The sequence below is a fragment of the Triticum urartu genome, chromosome 2 (assembly GCF_003073215.2).
Source record: "Triticum urartu cultivar G1812 chromosome 2, Tu2.1, whole genome shotgun sequence".
NCBI lineage: Eukaryota > Viridiplantae > Streptophyta > Magnoliopsida > Poales > Poaceae > Triticum > Triticum urartu.
In genome coordinates this window covers 280,729,758-280,749,339 of record NC_053023.1, presented here as the reverse complement: position 1 = coordinate 280,749,339, position 19,582 = coordinate 280,729,758, and the positions used below count along the sequence as shown (strand labels likewise).

Genomic DNA, 19,582 nt, shown 5'->3' with positions numbered 1-19,582 from the left:
GGTCCACTGTTGATTTTTTATCATTGCATCTTGACGCACTTATCCTGTTTTCCACCTCATTTTCGGTATTATAGATGTATAGTTGTGCAAACCGAGGTTTGTCTGTACCTTGAGGCAAAAGAGTTCCGATATGGTCGTAGTTTTGTCCATGCAAACGAAAAACATAAGGTCCTTTGCGAGTGTTTATTTCCTTGTCCACAGCTCCTCCCATCGATGTGAATGAAAACATTGAGTTGTATGACCTTATATTTACCGAATCCTGCCCTTCACTTCTTAAGAGGTTTCTAAGGTATGGTGGAGGTTCTCTTAGTGGCGGCAGATCGATTTTCCCTTGTTTGCAGCATATTCCAAAAGAGGGTGCAGTAGTTCCTTTGTTTGAATTTAATCTTTCTTCACACCATAGCAATGCTTTGCAATATTGGCATTTGTATGTTGGCCTTCCGAAGTTCCATGGCTTGCTATTAGCACTTGTCGAGGTTCTGGTTCTGTTGTTGTCTCCAACATTGACTCTAGTGTTGTTTTTGTTGGTTTCGCTTCTGGCGTGCTTCAGTTCCCTATCTTCTTCAGCATTAGCCTTTCTCAATCGTTTAGGAGCCTCTGTGTTCGCATTTCTTCTTCCCTCTGCAGTCCTTGTCCGCTTTGTACTCCTTGAGTTTAGAGGTTGTTCTTTCTTTCTTTTTGTCTGGTGAGCTGCTGGGTCTAACATATGTTGGACTCTCATATCTGCAAATGTGATTTCGTCAGTGCGTATAGTTTCCTTAACATAGTATCATGTAATATCATTTATTTTGTAATCCCTCCGTAAAGAAATATAAGAGCGTTTAGATTACTAAAGTAGTGATCTAAACACTCTTATATCTCTACAGAGAGAGTACTTAATAGTGTTTTGCTTTTGCAGGCATGCAAGTGCATTTGGTGATGACTACTAATGGACGTTGTCACATACAGTACATCTGGAGATTAATGTTGTTTATCTGGTAGGGAACTAAAAATCAATAATTGTTCAACCATGTTGCTCTTTTTGTAGCTTTCACATTATTATCATGGTAGTGTTAGGATGCATGAAAAAAAAGAGCTTTATAGTTCAGTATGAGAAGAGTTTTGACGCAATGTTGAGCTGAGATCAAAATGCAGGCACACACATGAAGAATTGCATCGGGATATTACCTGAGGCTGATGGTGCTGATGTTGTGTCTTCAGTTCGTTGGACGTTTCTTTGTGCCTATGATCGTTTGGGTGTCGCCGGCGTATATTGGATGCAAGTTGCTGGAGTTGTTGCCATACCTTCAATTTGTCGGCCGTCTCGTGTGTTTGATCTTCCCGACATCATGAAAATGTAGCTATTGAGAAAGTGCATCATGGGTCATTTATGAATGTATGTCTTGTAAAATTATGGTTGAATGATGTTTATGTGATATAAGCAGAGGGATGAGTGTATGTGACCATACCTCTTGTTTGTTTTCTGAGACTATGATCTAGCAATTTGACTAATGTAGATCACCTGAGGAGAAAGTTTTTGTGAGAATATGTTGGCTGATAAGGAAGCTAAAATAATGCACAGATTAAAGAGAGAAAATATATAACCTGAAAACTAAAAAGTGTGCGCGCGCTATTTGGACATATCGAGCGGCCGCTATGTCATACACATGCATGTGTATTTTTTTGTCTCGTAACGCATATTGGTGCTGGCATTAAATGTGTTCACACTAGTCTTATCAGTTAGAGAAAACAGATCCATGTACTTTTATTTCGGAATTTCAAATCCTTTTAAAGCCGTATCTTTTAAACCACACGTCAGAATTCAGTCCTGTATTCACCGTTGGATTCATCACGACGAGATCTTTGAAACTAGATCCCGCATGGATATGTTTCGACGAAGTTTTTTTGATGCCAACTTTGGTGCTATATTGTGCAACTAAAATACTGCATTGTGCAACTTTAGTACTACATGTTGCAACTTCTTTTAAAATCAGTTGGCTTGTAATTTATTCTAATTGTACACACATTGATGTTTTAGTTGGCTTATAATGTAGTCTAGTTGTACACACATTAATATTTAGTTGCCAGAAGGACTAGTTGCACACACACATGCTCAATTGGCTTGTAATTTAGTCTAATTGCACACATATTGATGTTTAGTTGGCAGAACACTAGTTGCACACACATATGCGTAATTGACGCCGCAATGTAGTCTAGTTGCACACATATTGATATTTAGTTGACAGGACTAGTTACACATATATATGCTCAGTTGGCGCGGCAATGTAGTCTAGTTGCACACACATTGATGTTTAGTTGGCAGGACTATTGGCACACACATATGCTCAGTTGACAAGGGAATGTAGTCTAGTTGCACACACATTGATGTTTAGTTGACAGAAAGACTATTGGCACACACATATGCTCAGTGGCACGGCATGTAGTCTAGTTGCACACATATTGATGTTTAGTTGGCAGGAAGACTAGTTCGTCGAAACATATCCATGCGGGATCTAGTTTTGAAGAGCACGTCGCGAAGATTCCAACTATGAAAACAAATCACAATTTTGATGTGCGGATTAAAAGTTATGCCTTTTTTAAAATTCTGAAACCACAAATAAATGCATAGAAGAACAAAGTGCATGCACCGAAAAATATGGCTGTATTGCTATTTAATATATTGCGGGAAAATGGATTAGATGAGAAAGATTTTCTAAATAGAAGAAGGGACAAATTTTTTTTTAAATAACCGGCCGCTCACTAATCATACTGGGCTGCTGGGTGCCGGCTAGACGCGTCCAATATATAATACCCTGGAACCTTTGCGTTACTTCGAATTTGAGAAGACGAATCAGTCGGCGATGAGGCTTGTTGTGCTAGTAGGACGTGATATGATGCACTTTATATAATGATATGGTTAGATGTTTTCCTAGACGTGTAGGATTAGGAATCATGTAGTGAGTCAAAATCGTACAGTACAATACGGATTGTTTTTAAAGGAAATTTAGCTTGAATAAATAGTAGCTTTTTTTGAGCAACGACTAATAGTTAGTCCTACACCAGCAACTTCTGATTAATGAGCTAATTTGGGCTGGTGTTTGGCTGTCAGAAAGCTGTCTAGCTCCCCTAAAAATGTACTGTATTTTATTCGTACTTCAACTCTCCTGCTGCAGTGCTGTCCAAATAAAATAAAATAAAATTCCTTCTACGCCGCTTATTATCTTCTCACACTTCGTATCAATGGACTATTTCTCTTCCGCACAGTTCCTTCTAAAAGGATATTCTTTGGATGAGCAAATCGCTTCCGATTAGCTTCCGTTGACCTGCCGGGCTAAGATTCTCACTGGATCTGCTCTTGCGCCAAGGAGGGCATGCGGTGGCGCGGCCGGCGGCCGCACGGAAACACCGGCACAACCGAGCTTTCGCGAGGTGAACCAAGTAGCTATCAACCTGCGTGGAGCAGCGCCGCGCAGCAGGCACTAAGGAGCGGAACCTGGATGCATCAGTGCCGCAAGTAGCAGCGCAGGTTTGGCCTTCAACTATCTTGCCTAGTCAGTACCTGGTTCAGCTAGGTATGCGTATGGCCCAAATACATTTTGTCTGCAAAATAATTTTGGTCGGATCTTTTGAGGGTTAGTGAGAAAAAAATAAGCTTAAGTCTGTGAGTCCCCATCCATATGCTTGTTCGTGATGTAATAATATATGCCCCGGATAAAAGCTCAATCCATCTTTCTGTCGTTTTAAATTTCATTGTGGCTTCATATGGAACAATTTGCAGTCGATGATTTTGATTACTTTTTTCATAGTATTCCAGATGGATTTCCAACTCAATCTTTTCAAATACAGTTGAGCATTTTTGTTCTCATATATTCTAGGCCATGCTAGTACATTGTAGTTTTAGCAAATGTTGCAGGCACATTAGAGCTTTGACCAACCACACAAATGCCATGCTAAATTGATTAAGATCAAAGGAATGTACTGGTCATTCTCTCTTCTGAATAGTATACAATACTTGAATTGTTTGAAAACAAAATGTCATATTGTTCATACATATTGATCATATATAAAAACACACTAAATATTCCAGTCCTCGGATACATTAAAATAATAAATATAGGATAAAGTACTGTCCCAAAAAATTTCTGGAAAAGGTCCTTCCTCTCTTGGGTCTTGTTTGGTGTACTTGATCTTTGAGTTGACGATTACATCGTCTTGATGCTATTAGTCTTCTTGGTCAAACTTCGTGTCATCCTTGTGGAGCCTTCATGTTCAACTTTTGTCTTCTTGTTTTTTGCATGAACACTTCTGATGCTTTTGGACGCTGCCTTTTCTAATTTTTCAGATATACTATTTTCCACTTCTTCATCTTCCGAGTCTGATAATACAACAGATCTTCGCCTCCTTTTCCCACCATCGACACTCGTTGATGATTTTTGATGTTGATGCTCCATCTAATGTACTGTACTTCCATTGCCTTTATCTTCTGGTTCCTCTTTCACAGGGACCAACTCACATATGTTTTTGCTAAGTTCACACTTGCTGATTTGTACCTACAAAAATCACATAAATGGATGCATTAAGAGATGAATTTATGTAAAGAAAAGCTTGTACAGTGAAGTATTCAATCACCTTTTTGACTGGCTCATTCGGTTTCTTTGTTTCTCGTTTTAACATGTTGTCCACTTCATCATCCATCAAATCCTGTTGAGCACAATGGATCAAGAATTGTAAATACTTGCTTCAATGGTTCCATATAAAAGAGTATAATAATTGGTGTTTAAATAGATTTGATAGTTTAATAGACCATTACCTCTTCAGCTTTATCCTCTAAGTCTCGCTTCTCAAGCTTCTCATCAGGCACAAATATTTTCTTTACTGCATAGTTCTGCATGCCTAGAGTGAGGTTCTTATTGTTGAGTTTGAATCGAAAGATTAGTCTTTGTCCACATAATTCTTGTATAATCTTTGGGACTTCTTCAGGTTTTCCATCTAAGGAATCCAACAGGAATGAGACTGATGTATTGATCATTCTTTCAGCCTCTTCATCAAATAAAGTGCAACTTGTAGTAGCAGTGCGATCACTAATTTGAAGCCGAATACGATACACAGAATCACATTTCATTAGTGTAACACAAATGTGATAGTACATAATGATGGTCAAATCAAGAGAATATGCTTACCTAGGTGTTAAACCTTCTGGATACGTATCACAATTCTTGCAATAATAATTATGTGATTCTTTCGTAGCAATTTTGTTGCAAACATCACATGACATGTACCACCATTGAATATTTTCTTGTAACCGATAAATTGTAGCTATTGTTGTGAACACAAAGTCCTGAAAGTTGATGAAGAAAATATAGCTCTTTAAAGAATATGCGGTCACTCATACAAATATGTCAAATACATCTGTAGGTATTGGAGGCTTCTACAATATCATGTCTTAGAAGAGTTTTGATTCATTACCTCATCTGTTGGGTTATCGTGCCTAATTCCAGTAAGTTCTTTTAAGGTTATCCTTCTGTAAAACATTTGATCTTCTAGTGTCCCTTGAGTACTTTTATCTATCTCCATCATTTTTGGTAAAGTTTCTTCGGTGGAGTGGCTATAAAAAAAGTTAGTAAATGAAGATATATTATGAAATTCTATATGACCAGAACCTACAAATTGTGCTTAATACCTACCACAAAGTTCCCAAGTCTCGGGTATATCTAGATTCATATATAATCTTGTGGCACTAGTTGACTTTAGGCACAAACCTATTTAATGAACAATAAATCAGTTAGATTTATTATTTTGGTATGAAAAAAGACATGTAAACAGATTCAACTTACCATTGAATTTTTGCACCATTGTTGAGGTAACAATAATAATTGTTTGATTGCCAATTACATCCTCACTTAAATGATGAGCTAATCTTCCCCATAATGATACTCTGATTCTATCACCCCTGAATAATTCATTCCAAAGTAATTAATGGTAATAATAATATAAGTGGAAGAAAACAGCCTTTACCCTTTAGTGAAAAGTTCATACATGGATATACACTTACTCTGGCATTAGAATTTCAATCTGATGTACATCTGCAGGTGTTTTCTTCTTTGTTATCCTTGATTCTATTGGCTTAATCTTGGTAAGTAACCCAATGACATCTGCAAATTGGAAGATTAAAGACTTCAAAAATTAGAAAGTTATTCATTTGAGTTTATTAATACAACCACCAAGAAATGACATCAAATTTAAACTGTCCACTTGGAAGTAAGAATATTACTGTCAACATACCTGAGCATTGTTGGTCTTTTTCTAGACGTTCTTGTAGGGTATCTTTGCTAGCACACTAAAAGTAGTAATCTGGAAAATTATCCGATGAACCTTTCATCTCCTTTAATTTTGTGTTGTATAAAAAAGTAATTTTAATTTCATTGCTGACTGGTCGATATTTTGTCGAATCTACAACTTTAAAATTGCTAAAAGCATATATAGAACCCTCATTGATCTTTGCTCTGTAAGTGTCTATTAGATTCTTCCAAATAGTAGCATGAACTGTATGGCCCTTCAAAATTCAATGAAAGAAAAATTTAGTAGTAATTTTAACAATAAAACAATCCCCATTGTTAATTATGTGGAGAAAATACATGCTCATCCATCAAGATCATATCGATGCTTATAAGTTCATCAGTCGAAGGATTGATCGAGTCCCACATTCTCATTACTTTGGCTTTAATATTCCATGCCTGTCCTCTTGTGGTTAACTCACTCAACTTTGTGTACGCCATGGAGATGTTGCCTTGAAAACAATTTTAGAAGGAGTGGTTCATATGGTAATGCAATAATGAAATTTGGTTAGAAAGAAGTGTTCTAACTAATGGTTAATGAACAGGAAAACATGGTGTTCATAAGGAGGTTGCAAAGACATGCAGGGATGGAAAGATGTAAACAGACCTCAAGATTTAATTAAGCTATATATATTACCCAAACTTGATGTGTCTGTCGTTTCTTCTTCCATCCTTCGATGTGCTGGGCGTCCCGACGTATGTCGCCCCTTCGATTTGTGTGGATATGTTGTTGTGTGGATCTCCCTTCAATGGGTGTTCTGGCATCTATTATTCTGTGGGTGTTCTCGGGTGTCTGCCCCAACCTTTATATTAGTCAAAGGTTGCTGAGTTTGAATTCTGTACGGATGATTTTTGCAATAGTATACGACCGTATCTTTGACTAATAGAAATTTGTTTCAGAGTCTTCCACGTGCAATAGTATATGTCCGTGTACACTTGCCTAATGTTACGTGCAATAGGATATGTCCGTTTCAATTTTTTTTCAGGTGCAAAAAAATTCACGTGCAATAGTACACGTCCATGTGTGCACTTTCCTAATATCAACCCGTTTTAGATCTTTTCTAGAAAAAAACAGTTTTAGATCTTCGCCGTTGATACATCTTAGCTTTTACAGTGCCAAATCATCAACGTTGGTTTTCTATCGTTTTAATTATATAATAGATTTATAGATACGACGGAGACGTATCACGGTTGTGTTGGGCGCGGCGCGACGATGTAGTTACCCGCTGCAAAAACTGCCATGCGGGGGACGTGGCATTGACCATTGGGCGGCAACAGTCGGTCGTCCGGGTGCCCAATAAAGGATGCAAAGAGGGATCCTACAGCAGCAAGGACCAGCTTCCCTACCGATAGCTCATCTAACACAACTCCCGAGTTAACTGTGCTGAGGCTTGAGTAGTCATCAGATGGGTGATCACATGGGAAGTGGCCTTGATGTTAAATTAACTCATGTGATGGGTCACTGTAAACATTTAATTGCGTTGAATGTATATAGTGCTCCATCATATTAGTTGAATTAACCTCGAGGTCCTTGTTTTGTAATTTTTGACAATTTTTGTTTTTTGTACACATGTTGATTGGCTTGAAGAAGGTCTATTTCGTTACTTTTTGATAATTTTTGTTTTTTGAACACATGTTGATTGGCTTGAATGAAGGTCTATCCCGTTACTTTACGACATGATTCCAAAACATGGACCTCGAGGTTAATTCAACTAATAGGACGGAGCACTATATACATTCAACGCAATTAAATGTTTTCCAAAAAAAGTGATATGATTTCTATGAAACTTATAAGTCATGTATGTCAAATTAACCTGTGTGTACTTGTTCTCAAATTAACCTCCGGGCCTTTTTGTCGCGTATCACACACATCTTGTTAAGTTGAACCGTTTATATTCTATTCCCAAATCGAAAATAGTTCATTCGACTAAACCATATGTCGTATATCACACACACCTTGATCTTGCTGGCCGTTTCTGTTGCTTTCTGTAATAGCAAATAATTCGTCGGAGTGAACCGTATGCCGTATATCGCACACACATTGATATGGCTGCCCGTTTATGTTGTTCTTTCTAATCGCAAATAGTTCGTCTGGATCAACCGTATGCCCTACTTCGCACACGCAACTAAAATCTGAACCGTGTTTGATGCATCTGTCAACGCAAATGTTTTGCACCTTTTTGAAGTTTTTTTACACCATCATTTGCGTTTATTGCATCGCACAAGTTTCGTCGAAGGGTCTCTGATCGTAGTGTCGCGTTAGCAGCATCCTGCAGTATGTAATTCAACAGAAGTATTAAGATGGGATGCAACATCTTCATTAGGACTTCCAGCAAATTGTTATCTCATGATAAGATTTAGCAATGCAGAATTTATATCATATGACTCCGCAATAGTGGCAGGAGGAGCAATTGGTGTACTAATAAAATTATTATTATTAGTATTCAAGAAGTCACACAACTTAGTATTTTTCTTGAGACATAGTGGCAAAGCAAAAAAATAAAATATATATTTTGATTTTTTAAAGAAGTGGAGGGAGTGAAAAAGAGAAGGCAAATAAAAGCAAATAAGAAATAGAGCAAGTAAATTATAATGTAGATCTATGAACCTGTAGGTATTTGATGATGTCTCCTCGGCAACGGCGCCAGAAATTATTTCTACTACTTGTGAGCTTCGTTGGGGTTTTCCCCGAAGAGGAAGGGTGAAGCAATATAGTAGCAGATAGTATTTCCCTCAGTGAGAACCAAGTTTATCGAACCAATAGGAGAACCACGCAAATGCCTAGTAAGCAGTACCTACACACACAAGAGCAAATACTTGCACCCAACGCGGGCAAGAGGGTTGTCAATCCCCTTGTACTCGTTAATTGCAAGGATTTAATCTGATAGTAGTAGACAGATAAATTGCAAAGTAAAATAAAAATACTAAAAATGCAGCAAGGTATTTTTGGTTTTCATAATATGGTAAAATTAGACCCGGGGGCCATAGTTTTAACTAGAGGCTTCTCTCTCGGAAAGATAGTATGCGGTGGGTAGACAAATTACTGTTGGGCAGTTGATAGAAAAGTGCATAGTGACAAGTAGACTGACTCCTGCCTGCATCTACTATTATTACTCCACGCATCAACCATTATCCAACATAAATCTAGGGTATTAAGTTCATGACAAATAGAGTAACGCTTTAAGCAAGATGACATAGTGTAGATAGAATAACACCAAGCAATATGATAAAACCCTATCGTTTTACCCTTGGTGTCAACAATACAATACGTGCCTCACTACCCCTTCTGTCGTGAGGTGAGGACACCACAAGATTGAACCCACTACAAAGCACCTCCCCCACTAAAGATAAATCAATCTAGTTGGACAAAACCAAACAGATAGACTGGAGAGAAATACAAAGCTATAACAATCATGCATAATAAAGTTCGGCAAAGACTCAATTACTTTCAATGAATAATCTAATCATATTCCCACAATTCATCGGATCCCAATGAACACACCGCAAAAGAAGATTAAATCGAATAGATCTCCGAGGAGAACATTGTATTGAAGATCAGAGAGAGATAAGAAGCCATCTAGCTAATCACTATGGACTCGTAGGTCTATGGTAAACTACTCACACATCATCAGAGGTGCAGCAAAGGTTGATGTAGAGGCCCTTCGTGATTGATTCCCCCTCCGACAGAGTACCGAAAATGCCTCTAGATGGGTTCACGGAAGAATAGAGACTTGCGGCGATGGAAAAAATGTTTGGCTCTTTGTTTGTTTGGGGATTTATGGGAATTTATAGAAGAAGAATTAGGTCAAATGGAGCTACATGGGCCCCACAAGCTCAGGAGGCGCTCCTCCTAGGGGCGCGCCACGTGAGCTTGTGGCTCTTCTCCCGGTCCTTCTAGGGTCCCTTCTGGTCCAAAAAAAATCACCGTAAAGTTTCATCGTGTTTGGACTTTGTTTGATATTGATTTTCTGAAAAGCCAAAAACAAGGGGGGAAATAGGAACTGGCACTAGGCACTATGTATAGGTTAGTCCCAAAAATGATATAAAATTACATGTAAAGTATCTAAGGTTGATAATATATTAGCATGAAACAATAAAAAATTATAGATATGTTGGAGACGTATCAACACCCACTCCTGAAGATGAAGCAAGCATTCGGCTAAATGCAAAAGCAAAAGATATCACCTGTGACAGCATCTCCAGATATATCTTGACTCGGTTTCAATATCTTGATACGTCCAAAGAAATCTGGGTTGCCATCAAACATGTTCATGAAGTAGTTATCATCAGATCAGATGGACATACTAATATGCTTCGTGCTATGTTCGCTCACTTCCGAAGCCTTCGAAAGGAAAGTCTCATGGAGCTCACTAACTGCCCGAGCAACATTGTTGAAAGACTGCATCAACAGAGAGCGCACCGAAAAAGATGTGGTCAACAAACTGCCTAGTTCACTTGATGCATCATTTGACTCAGTCATAGCTGAGATCAAGCAAAGACCTGGTTTTAAAGAACTTCACTATTTTGATATCATTCTCTATTGACTGTCCATGAAGAAAAGATGGAACTCAAAAATGAACAACCAGAATCTTCTCTCTTTCACATTATGGTAGTTCCCAAGAAGAAGAATATGTCGAGAATCAACACTCGGTCATAAGAGAAATTGAAATTCTCACATAACAACTCAACAACCCCAGGAGATATAATTTGTTTCTCACCAATGCTGATGAAGATGAACCATCTGAGTCTTCAAGAAGATTACTGCCGAAAGAAATGAGGTGCTACAAATGCAAACAATTCGATCATTTCATTGCTTACTTTCCCAACTAGGAATTGAATGCTAGACCAAGCAGAAGATGGCGCACTCTTCATTGTTCTGGATTCATTCACACTAACCATCACACCAAGCTCACGAAGAAGAAAGAACCATTTAAATCTTCTTCAAAGAGACTAGTCACTGACGCGCGAGAAAAAGGTACTATCGAATCAAATATGAAGAGAATATCTTAGTTGACTAGTGCATGTTTAGGCATGACAGTGAAATCCAACGATGAATCAACTCAGTCAGATTCTGATGATGAAGAGAAATTCTACAGATGCCTAGGTAGAGGAAATTCCTTCATTGCATATGAGTCATCTAAGCAATCACTTCAATTAGATACTGACGATGATGCTTCAAGTAATGATCCTATTGCACTCTGTCTGATGGCTAAATCCATGAAGGAACATGTATCATCGAAAAACATTGCCTATGCTGAACTTGTCAAGATTGCCAAATCTCAGCAAGATGAACTTGAAAAACTTGAGAAAAATCTTTAAAATCCAAAGGGTTACTGTCAGCGTTCTGGGAACGGGGGTCCCCAGACTTGCCTGCCTGCGGCCTGCGGCGTGGCTAAGCCAGCAGGCCGTACGGCCCATCTTCACCAACAAAGCGCCCAAGACCCTCACGAGGGGCCAAGCCTTGCGAGGTGGACGATGCAAGACCTCCTCTGGAGTGGCCTAGCTAGGCAGGCTCACGACGAGCGGAGATATCAAGGCGGGGCGAACCTCACGAGGTTCTCGTGACGTGAGCCGTGATGATCGACACGAGGCGGGCGCCAGCGTGCACAGCGTCCTTGTTTCCTCTTTGGTGCAGAATCAGAAAGCAAAGCCACAGAAAGAGAGATCGAAAGCAAAAGGCCGCGTCCAGCGGAGAAGCTCGCCGCCCGTGACACTCTCACATAATAATGAGTTGGGGCTGTACACGCCCCGGAGTCTCAGGAGCGCCGGCCTCAGGCCCTGGGGCTCCCTCCCACGCCTAGTGGACAGCACTTAGCTCCGCGCTAGTGAGAAGACTTGAAGACCCGAAGACTAGACTAGGTGCCGGACGCGGCCTTTTGCTTTGGATCTCTCTTTCTGTGGCTTTGCTTTCTGATTCTGGACATAAGTTGAAGCTGAATTTTTATCGTTGTGCGCGGGGGGATGCCTTTTCTCGTTCAAGCCATTTCTCGCCTTCTGGACCATGTTTGGTTTGGGACTCACGTCCGTTGCCTCTCCCTCACAAAGCTCCTCGCGAGCCAGACCGCGCAGAGCACGCGCTAGCACTACGCCTGGTGCTCACCTTTTCCGGGACCCCCCTTCAAACAGGGCGATAGGCTCCGCAGGATTCTCAGGAACTCGTCGCCTCACAACTTAGCCCTAAACAAGCGCTGACTAAGGTAATCCACGTCTGGAAACTCACCCCAGCTTCGCGAGCTCACGAGGACACATACCCACATCACATAGGAAAGTAAAAACCGCGATTTGTTTACACGAGGGGCTTCCCCTCTCAAAATGCTCTCACAAGTTTTCCAAGGGCTACGCCCGAGTTTTGCGTGCAGAATAAGACAACAGGAGAATATGGGATCACCCAGAGATATCGCTCGCCGCGTCGTCCAGGGACGTGTCGCTCGCATCGTCATCACCTTCGTCGGAATCGTCGCCGCCGTCGGCAACGCCGCCGTCGCCGTCGTTGACCACGTCACCTTCGCCTGCGACGACCACCACCAGGACGAGGGGGCTGGGGGCTTCCAGGAGCCGCGTGCGGTTGCTTGCATCTTGGGCGACGCTCAGGCCCCAGCCTCTCAGTGCATCTTCCAACAGTTTGCTCACGAGGTGAACGCGGCGCTCCCCAAGCTCGAGGCCACGCGCCCACTCCGGTGGTCCCAGTGCGCCATCACCTTCAGCTCGGCCAACCAGCTCAAGTGCACAGCCACCGCTGGCACACTCCCGATGCTGTGCTCCCCAGTCATCAGCAATGTGCAAGTCACCAAGACTCTCATCGACGGCGGCGCAGGGCTCAAAGTCCTATCCGCCGACACATTCGACAACCTCCAAGTGCCCTATGAGCAGCTCCAGCCAACCAAGCCTTTCTCAGGAGTGACCGACGGTTCCACCACAGCAATAGGGCAAGTCCGCCTGCCTGTCACCTTTGGGGAGCGCAAGAATTATCGCACCGAGCTCATCGACTTCGACGTTGCACACATCCGCCTGCCGTATAATGCCATCCTTGGGTATCCAGCCCTGGCCAAGTTCATGGCAGTCACTCACCACGGCTACAACGTTCTCAAGATGCCAGGAAGCGGGGGGGGGGGGGGGGGGGGGGGGGGGGGGTCATCACGGTCCCATGTGAAGAAAGGGATGCAGTGTGCTCCCTTGAGTGCGCCTTCCAAGCCGTGGAAATCGACAACCCTGACAACAGAAGTGAAGGCCCTCCGGAGACCATCCCCAAGAAGAAGCTGCCGCGCCGAGCAGGACCCCAAGAAGATGGCGTCGCATCAGGAGCCTCGTCAGGATCGGCGCCTGCTCCAGGGGCGCCTCCCTCCACCGCATAGGAAAGCGCGCCCGGCGCCCTCCTTAGGCAAGACTCGGGGGCTCTCTTCTGGAGGGCCTCAGACCTTGCCAATCTCACGAGGGAGGCGCTTGGGCACCACTTGGAAGCGTGCTTCACGGCACGTGTTCCTCAGGAGAGCATGGGTTGAGGAATGCCCACCACCCAGGAGTTCATCACGAAGACCACCCAAGAGCTATAAGACGCAAGAGCCATGCATGGCGACAGCCGTTCACAGAGTGTGGCTCACCACCCAGGCGAGGGTGCTGAGCTGCGTGCCTGCGTCGACATCCCAGGGATCAACAGGGCCGCATCTCAGGAACGCTTCTGGCCATCGCGCGCGGGCCGCTCTGAGGGTCCACCACACAGCTTCGTTCGCATGCCCTTCGGCTTGCTGAGCGTGGCGTCGGCCCATCAGCGCAATATGCGGCAAGTCCAGGCGGCTCAGGAGGCCAGGTTCCACACCGTTCTGGAGGAGATGGTGACGGCCTTCAGGGAACCTCCTGAGCCCCCAGAGACTCCCGAGGCTCAGGGTCCCGGTGGCTCCTGAGGAGTCATTCCTTCAACGCGTGGCTTCAGTTGCACCAGCTCTACTTCGTCTACAGACTCAGGTGACATCTTCCAAGTTCATTTAAGCTGGGAGCGCCCCTCGGGCTGCACTATTCGCAGGCCGCGTGGGTCCATCCTTGTGGCATGTATCCTTTCTGCTTATGTTCCTAAGTTTACCTCGCTGGGAGCGCCCCTCGGGCCGCATCATCCCCACGCCGCTCGGGCCAGACCCAGTGGCATGTACCTTCCTGCATTTATCTCAGGCAATCTGCTCTTCATGCTTAACCTGCCAACTATCATCACCTGCTCGATCATCACCCCCCTCGGGGCCTCTACACAGGCACGGTGCTGGTGCATGGGTCCGTCCCTGTCGGCGTTCTGGGAACGAGGGTCCACAGACTTGCTTGCCTGCGGCCTGCGGCGTGGCTCAAAAGGGGGCCCAGCGCGGCCCATCTTCACCAACACAAACCCAAGACCCTCGCGAGGGGCCAAGCCTCGCGGGGCGGACGACGCGAAGCTTCCTCAGGCACGGCCTCGTCAGGCTGGCTCACGAGGAGGCGGAGAGATCAAGGCAGGGTACCTCACCAGGTGCCCGTGATGCAAGCCATGACAACCGAGGGCGCCAGGCGGGTGCCAGCCCGCGCAGTGTCCTCCTTTCCTCTTTGGTGCAAAGGGGGCAAGCGCAGCCGCTGAGTACCGAGGCATCAGGCAAATGTTGCCATTTCGGTGCAACGAGACCAAGACCAGGAGGACTACGAGACGGAGGTCACCGTGGAGCCCAAGACAGCGTCATCACCAGAGCTTTGCGCAGGCGAAGACTACTTTTGTCAGGATAGCTAGTACTAGCTGTCCCCCTTCAAATTAGCCCGTCATTGTTGGATCCCTTCCCGCTCGATATTTGGGAAGAGGACCAGGGCCCCTATATATAGGACCGGCCACCCGCTAGACAGGGGAGAGAGGACCGAGGGAAAAAAGAGAGAGAGGACCGAGGGCAAAAGAAAGAGAGAGAGAGAGAGAGAGAGAGAGAGAGAGAGAGAGAGAAGGGAGACTGAGCTCCTCCCAGCAGTTCATCGCCCCAGCCAAGAACAGACCCTCGTGAGGCTGTTCTTCCTTGTATTTTTCATCATCATCAGCCCAAGAGGCAATCCACCACACCACACACTAGAGTAGGGTATTACACCACAACGGTGGCCTGAACCAGTATAAACCCTGTGTCTCTTGTGTTGTTCTTTCCTTAGTTTAGATCCTAGCAAGGCGGAGGGGTGCAGGTAGGTAGGAGACGAAAGCTCCACGCGCACCCCAGTGTTCGAACCTCAAGGGTCTGCTGGAACCCGAAAGCCGACATTTGGCGCGCCAGGTAGGGGTGCGCCGGGATTCGTCTTCCACCACCCCGTTCTCCTCCGACCATCACGCCCATGTCTGACGCTCATCGGGCCTGCGCCGAGCGCTGGGCCGCGCTCGCTTCCCACGTCGCCCAGACGGCCCCTGTCGGTGGGCGCCCTCGCCGTTCCCGTCACCTGCCGTCAACGCCGCCACCGGCCCGGCGGGGGACGAGCGACGAGCATCGTCCCAGCATCCATCCGTGCGGCAAGACGGCCGCGCTGCAACTCCCTCGCTCACCCCAGCTTGTTCTTCATCCCGCGCGCTCCGCGCGCCCATGGAGGCTCGAGCTGCACTCATCGCGGCGAACGAGCTCCTACGCTACCGCCCCGTCGACGACGTCTACGAAGAATGGCTCGACCGCGTCGCCGAGCTCGTCCGCGCCGCAGGGGGCTCTCCTGCACCGTCCGTTCCGCTGCACCGCACCCCGCCCCGCGCGGGCAATGAAGCTCCAGCGGCGCCCCGACCGCCTCCTCCTCAGGAAGGCGCCATGGATCCAAGGCGCGTGGCCCCTGGGCGGAACCCGCTCCGGCAGGCGCCATCGCAGCAAGAGCAGAGCTGTCAAGAAGTCCCTCGCCCGCAAGAAGCTGCCCGGGCGCTCCCTGCTCCAGCACGTCGCGACCATGCTCCTGCTCCCGCGCATCAAGACCCTACGCTGCACCCAGCTGCAGCGTGTGGGGACATGCAAGACCAAGCTCCCCGTCATCCAAGGCCTCCCATGGCCACGGCAGGCTGCCGCGCCTTCACCGCCGAGCTACGCAGCGTCGCATGGCCCGGCAAGTTCAAGCCAGACTTGCCTCCTCGCTACGACGGCACGGCTGACCCTGCGGAGTTCCTCCAGCTCTACGAGCTGGGCATCGAAGCTGCCAACGGAGACGAGAAGGTCATGGCGAACTGGTTCCCCATGGCACTCAAGGAAGGGGCCCGCACCTGGCTCCTGAACCTGGCTCCAGACACAATCTCCTCCTGGGACGAGATGCGCACCCGCTTCATCGCCAACTTCCAAGGCACTCGCGACCGGCCACCCGCCGTAAGCGACATGCGCCGCATCAAGCAACAGCCCAGGGAGACCCTGCAGAAGTACATCCAGCGCTTCAACAACGCGCGCCTCAAGATTCCCAAGGTGACCGAGGAGGCCATCATCTCGTCCTTCTCCGACGGCGTGCGCGACGTCAAGATGAAGGAGGAGCTGGCGATGCATGAAGACCTATGAACCTCCTTGGAGCTGTTCAACCTGGCAACCAAGTGCGCCAGGGCCGAGGAAGGGCATCTCTCCCTCCTCGAGCTGCCTGCCACAGACCCAGAAGAGAAGAAGCCCAAGACCAAAGATGTGAAGTGCAAGGGGGCTACCGTGCTCGCGGTAGAACCAGACACCAAGAGAGGCAGAGATCAGCCCGAACCTTCCAAGGGCGGCCGGTACTGTGTGTACCACGACCTCCACATCCACAACACCAACGAATGTCAAGAGCTCCGAGCTGTGCGAGAAGGAAGGATCGGCCGTCGCCCTGACCACAGTGACCGGTGCTACGGCCGAGGAGGAGGAAGGAACGCAGGATGCTGGGAAGACCGTGGCCCATGCCAAGGGTGGCGCGACCAACCTCGCGAGGATCGGTGGCAAGACCCGCCTCGCGAGGGAGGCTGGAGGGATCAGCCTCGCGAGGGGGACTGGAGGGATCAGCCTCGCGAAGATCGCCCACAAGGCAACGCAGGCCTCCCACCGCTGTCGCCGCAGCCAAAAAGAAACGAAGACCGCCACTAGGACGAGGGGGCTGGGGGCTTCCAGGAGCCGCGCGCGATCGCCTGCATCTTGGGCGGGGCACAAGCCCCAGCCTCTCAGCGCATCCTCAAGCAGTTCGCCCGCGAAGTGAACACAGTCCTCCCCAGGCTCGAAGCCACGCGCCCTCTCAGGTGGTCGGTGTGCGCCATCACGTTCAGCTCGGCAGATCAGCTAAAGTGTGCGGCTACAGCCGGAGTCCTCCCGATGCTTTGTTCCCCAATCATCAGCAATGTGGTGTTCACCAAGACCCTCAGCTAAAGTGGGCAGGGCTCAACGTCCTGTCCGTGGAAACATTCAACAACCTCCAAGTGCCCTACAGCCAGCTTCAGCCAACCAAGCCTTTCTCCGGTATCACCGACGGCTCCACGGTCCCGATTGGGCAGGTCCGCCTCCCTGTCACCTTTGGGGCACGCGACAACTACCGCACCGAGCTCATCGACTTCGACGTCGCTCACATTCGCCTGCCATACAACGCCATCCTTGGGTACCCAGCGCTGGCCAAGTTCATGGCGGTAACTCACCACGGCTACAACGTCCTCAAGATGCCAGGAAGTGGCGGAGTCATCACGGTACCCTGTGAAGAGAAGGACGCGGTGTGTTCCCTGGAACGAGCCTTTCAGGCCGCGTCACTGGAAGACCCGGATCGTGGAGGCGCCCACGTCCAATCAACCGCCACGCGGCGCCCAAGGCCGCAGACTGTTAGGGCCTCGGGCGCTTCGCTCTTGCCCTTCCGCCTCCCTGCACGGCCAAGTCCTGGCGCGCCTTGGGCCCGGGGGCTACTGTCGGCGTTCTGGGAACGGGGGTCCCCAGACTTGCCTGCCTGCGGCCTGCGGCGTGGCTCAAAAGGGGGCCCAGCGCGGCCCATCTTCACCAACACAAACCCAAGACCCTCGCAAGGGGCCAAGCCTCGCGGGGCGGACGACGCGGAGCTTCCTCAGGCACGGCCTCGTCAGGCTGGCTCACGAGGAGGCGGAGAGATCAAGGCGGGGTACCTCACGAGGTGCCCGTGACGCAAGCCATGACGACCGAGGGCGCCAGGCGGGTGCCAGCCCGCGCAGTGTCCTCCTTTCCTCTTTGGTGCAAAGGGGGCAAGCGCAGCCGCTGAGTACCGAGGCATCAGGCAAAGGTTGCCATTTCGGTGCAACGAGACCAAGACCAGGAGGACTACGAGACGGAGGTCACCGTGGAGCCCAAGACGGCGTCATCACCAGAGCTTTGCGCAGGCGAAGACTACTTTTGTCAGCATAGCTAGTACTAGCTGTCCCCCTTCAAATTAGCCCGCCATTGTTGGCTCCCTTCCCGCTCGATATTTGGGAAGAGGACCAGGGCCCCTATAAATAGGACCAGCCACCCGCTAGACAGAGAGAGAGGACCGAGGGCAAAAAGAAAGAGAGAGAGAGAGAGAGAGAGAGAGAGAGAGAGAGAAGGGCGACTGAGCTCCTCCCAACAGTTCATCGCCCCAGCCAAGAACAGACCCTTGCGAGGCTGTTCTTCTTTGTATTGTTCATCATCATCAGCCCAAGAGGCAATCCACCACACCACACACTGGAGTAGGGTATTACACCACAACGGTGGCCCGAACCGGTATAAACCCTGTGTCTCTTGTGTTGTTCTTTCCTTAGTTTAGATCCTAGCAAGGCGGAGGGGTGCAGGTAGGTAGGAGACGAAAGCTCCGCGCGCACCCCAGTGTTCGAACCTCAAGGGTCTGCCGGAAGCCGAAATCCGACAGTCCCTGCCACGACCGACAAATCTGAGTGGTCGAGCTCTGGCTCTCGGCACGCGCCGTGCACGTCACCTCACCAGGCCCTCAGTGCCTTCACTTCATCCAGACCCACCAGCGGCAGGCGGGCGGTAGTAATGACAAACTGTGTTTCTCCTTATGCCTGTTCACAGGAACTCCGCAGGAGGGATAGTAGGCGGCACCGCGAGTCTCCTCCCCTCTCGTGCGACTCGCTTGCGCGTTAAAAGGGGGGCTCCTGAGCATCGCGACTCAGGAGCTCTTACTGGCTCTCCAGCCCTCACCCCCTGACCTTGACCACGGCATCGCGACCTGGCATACTATCCCTCGCTATATCGCAACCTGCATCAGGACGTAGAGCATTAAGAGGAGCTCGGGAGAAGGAAAACTCGCATGGGCCGGCCTCGCTATATCGCGTAAATTGGTGCGCAGCCCTAGCGCAACGTCAGGAATCACTGCGAATTCATCAAGATAAG

The 19,582-nt window shown here is 47.5% G+C and overlaps 1 long non-coding RNA gene across 1 annotated transcript; it reads left to right on the top strand.

The window, feature by feature from the left end:
- The first annotated feature begins 3,220 nt into the window (after positions 1-3,220).
- On the top strand, positions 3,221-7,085 carry LOC125541480. Its single transcript, XR_007297547.1, has 3 exons — positions 3,221-3,505; positions 5,395-5,476; positions 6,860-7,085. It is a non-coding gene; the product is annotated as an uncharacterized LOC125541480 (long non-coding RNA).
- Positions 7,086-19,582: the final 12,497 nt, after the last annotated feature.